Below are 4325 nucleotides of genomic sequence, written 5' to 3'. Positions count from 1 at the left end.
TCTACAAAGACTCCTGGCTATGTGGCCAAAGTATGTGAGATGGAGTCTCAAAACCCTTGCCTCATTTGGACCCTATGTACCATAGTTCTAAACCCTGCCCTGTTCTGAGCCAATCTCATTACCTCTGGCAGACCTAACCCCATTTCTCCAGTCACTGAGTCAATCCATCTCATGCAGGGTTATCCTTTCCTGTCCTGTTCCTTCACCCTTCCAAGTATAATGTCCTTCTCCAAGGACTGGATCTCCTGGCCATGTGCCCGAAGTATGTGAGATGGAACTTCAAAATCCTTGCCTCCAGGGAGCAGCTTGGTTTCACCCTCTCCAGGACAGACCTTTTTTTGTTTTCCTGGACATCCAACACTGGTATGATCAACACTTTTCTCCAGCATCACAACTCAAAGACATCAATTCTTCTATCATCCTTAGACATTGTTCAGCTCTCAAATGCATAGCAAGTAATTGTGAAGACCATGGCCTATATCAGAAACACCTAAGTCTCCAGACTGACATCTGTCAGGCGGGGGACCAAACTCAAAGGGAGAACAAAGGATTCAAGAAATGTCAACATGTCAACAAAGGGAGTGAACAGCCTCCCTCATCTGATTAAACTACCATGAAGTGTCCCACCCCCTTCCCTCCTTAAACCACAATGGGATGTCCTTCCCTTTGTTCCCTAAAGACCCTCACTATAAAACCTGCCATAATCCACCATGGCGTTTGGCTCTCTGCCTGTCTCTTTCTCTGCAGACCAAGGAATCCCACCTGGGAGACCTCTTAATAAAGCTTCTTTAGCTTCCTTTCTTTCTCTGGTCCCTTCCGTGAGTCCTTGGCCTTACATCCAGTGCGAAGACCTAACCACATCGCTCCTCTTCAGTACTCTAGAGAGGTCCTTGATAGCAGACGTTCCCAATGCCATTCATCTTTTGATTTCCTGCCTGCTGGTGTCAAGAGTGTTGATTGTGAAATCAAGCAAGCTGAAGTTGTTAATATTCTCAATCTCTTCTCTCTTCATCATGAAGCTACCGATAGTCCTGGTGGTGAGAATCTTTATTTTCTTGACATTGACCTCCAATTCATATTGAAGACTACAGTCCTTGATCTTCTGCAGCAAACACCTCATGTCCTCCTCTGTTTTCAACAAGCAAGGTTGTGTCATCTGCATAACACAGGATATTGATGTTGTTGATGAGTCTTCCTTCAATCCTGAAGCCACATTCCTCATAAAGCTCAGCCTCCCAAATGATCTGTTCTACATACAGATATGGAGGCCTAAGCTATCAAACCAGGTGTGGCGAGGGGCAGAAGAGTGGAAGGTGCTGGACAGGAAAGGAGAGGGAACTGAACTGGGTGCTAGCAGAGCAGGAGTGGGGGTGGGAACAAGTCACATGTGCTGAGGGGGGTGGCGGCGGGCCAACACCTGATCCGTTACCTGAATAATGGGAAAGGTCTCTCATTTGCTCTATTGAGTAAAATGTTTGTTCATCAAATATTGCTCTTGATTCAAACATTGACATTAAGACAGACTAGGAACAAGGATTGGCCCATTCACTTCAGAAATAACAGACAAGAAGAACCTTTCCTCTGTTTTAGGAAGTTGTAAATCATAAAGGAAGAGATTTCCAATTATTTCTTCCCTAAAATGTGGCTAGTTGGATTGTAACTTCCAAAAATACATGGCCTCAGAGTTAGCAGTGCAACTTTTTATGACTACTTCCCTAGAGCTCCCTCATTTGTTACAAACAAATAGAAACAATTTCTTCTTTTGGAATACTGAAACTAAACAGCTCACATGGTGCCCATCTTAAAGGACTTCACATTGTGTTCCCAAAGCCACTGACCTAGTTCAGAGTCTCATTTCCTTTTGTTGAATTCTTGGGACAATCTCCAAATAAGTCTCACTGCTTCTTGTGATCTTGTCTGCTAGTATCAATCTTATGTATTAATCTGGAGAGTATAATTTTTCTAAAGCAGAGCTATGACCATCCCAGTTTTCTGCCTTCTTTTCTACCATTAATTGTTCTTATATTAAAGAACCTCCATTGCAATTAATAATAAATAACAAAAACATTATATCTTGCCATTCTTGTCTATTACAACACTACTTCAAGACCCTACAAGCTCTTCAATCATGCTATGCTCTTCCCTGAGCTCCCTATGAGCTTTGCTAAGATTCCTCCATTCAAGAATACTTCCCAGGCCAGTGCCCAAGCTTTTGCCTTTCAAATTTCTGCTCAGATTCCAAAGCCTTTAAAAAATACCTTCAATTGTGAAGTTTTTGATAGCTTCTTATCCCAAAGTGATAATCCTTCCTTTGAGTCTCCAGAGCACTTTGAAGTTCTCTGTGGATTCTAAGTGACCCAATAAGTCACTGAACAATTAAATTAAGTGAGGATATTCCCTCCCTCCCACAGAGGTTTAAAAAAATTAAAAATAAACTTGAGTAATGACAAGCTTGGAAGCAGGAGTAGCATCCACTTCCAAAATAGCTTGCCTCCAGAAACCCTATGAACCTGTAGAAATGATGAAAGTTATATAGGTGTTCAGGTCTTTCATTCTTAGGATTGTTATTAGTCATCTACAACTCAACAGCACTTAACAACAACAACAATGCCTGGTGTAAGAAGCAACAGTAGTACAATGTTACTGTTAATGGAAAACAACAACAACAAAAACCCCCACAACCCTCAATGACTCTCCTGAAGAAAAGCAATGATCTGTTAGAGAAAAAATGACAGCCAGAAATGTGTATGAGGATAGTACTATCTGTCACATACCTGTAAGTCCCCTCAATGACACTCAACAAGTGTCTAATATATAGTAAGTACCCAATTGATCTTATTTTATCTTCATATTTATACTTTTGCCTCTAATGTCTCTCTCTCTCACACACACACACTTTAAGCTTTTTTAGGAAAACAGCTGAACTCTACTCATTTCGTTATCTTCGTAGAGTCTAGCACATCGCCATTTACGTGCTATGTCCTTAAAAGGATATCAATAGAATTGAAAATGTCAATTCCCACACTGAGACATGCAAAATGAAAACATGAGTCCAGAGTCTCAGAAACTTTGGGAAGAGGAAATAGTCACTTAATTTTGTAATGATACCTAACCTTTGTGAATATGATTCTTTTTTGAGTAATTTGATGGTAACTCACTAGATACTGTCTTTCCTAGCACAGACATCAGCATACTCCTAATTGATAAAATGATTGCTTGCTTTTTTATTTTAAAAAAAATTTTCTACTAATTTACAAAATTCGAATATATTGTTTTCAAGAATAAATTCTTTCAATTTTCCTCACCCTCCCTAACCATCAAATTGTACAACCCCATGATTAATTCCTCCTCTCCCTGCACATCCTTATCCCTCTGCTTCCAACCTCTCCCACCACTCTTGGATCCTTATATTCATTCTACAATAATGGTTTTATAAAAAGAATATAGCGGTGAGCTCTGGTGGCCTAGTGACAGGAAACTGCACTGCAATCCCAGAGGTGTGCGGTTCAAATCCACCAGATGCTCTGCTGAAGAAGGAGGAACAATCGCCTCCTGTACCAGTTAGAACCAATTTGACGGTACACACATAAAAAAAAGAATAAATAAATAAATAAATAAAAATTATCTTAAAAAAAAGAATATAGCATGTAACATGGTGTGAATAATATTGCTTTGTTGTTGTTGTTGCTGGGTGCCAGTCAATGTTTGGCCCTATGTGAGAATAGAACTTCCCCATAAATTTTCTCAGCTATAATCTTTTTCAGAACAGATTGTTGTTGTTGTCGGCTTTCAAGTCAGAATAGACCTATCGCTAGTTCTCCAGTGAGGTTTCAGAGGCAGTAATTTGCATGCAAAAAAATTTCTCATTCTTTTCCCACAGAAGAACTGGTGGATTCAGGCCATATGGTTTTAGGACGGCAGTGCAGTTTCCTACCCTGCTCCACCAGCGTTCCCTCTTTAAGGAGAGATAGCCAGGTCTTTTTCCTGTAGAGTTTCTGGGTTGGTCTAAACAGTCTCTCTTTGGGTAAAAGACAAGTGATTAATCATTGCACTACCAGAGCTTGACTGCCGTGGAGTTGTTTGCAACTCAAGGCGACCCTATGTACAACAGCCCTAAACCCTTCTCTATCCTGTGCCAATCACACTGCCTCTGACACACCCATCGCGATTACCCCAGTCACTGAATCAATCAGTCTCATAGAGAGTCTTCCCCTCTTGTGCCGTCCCTCTACCCTCCCAAGGATGATGTCCCTCTCCAAGGACCTGTCCCTCCTTGCAACATGCCCAAAGTATGTCAGACGAAGCCCCAGAATCCTTGCCTCCAA

This window comes from Elephantulus edwardii, unplaced genomic scaffold (assembly GCF_000299155.1).
Source record: "Elephantulus edwardii isolate Elephantulus edwardi_28Jun2011 unplaced genomic scaffold, EleEdw1.0 scaffold00505, whole genome shotgun sequence".
Taxonomy (NCBI): Eukaryota; Metazoa; Chordata; class Mammalia; order Macroscelidea; family Macroscelididae; genus Elephantulus; species Elephantulus edwardii.
The sequence above is the reverse complement of the archived record's forward strand: the minus strand, read 5'-3'. Positions refer to the sequence as shown.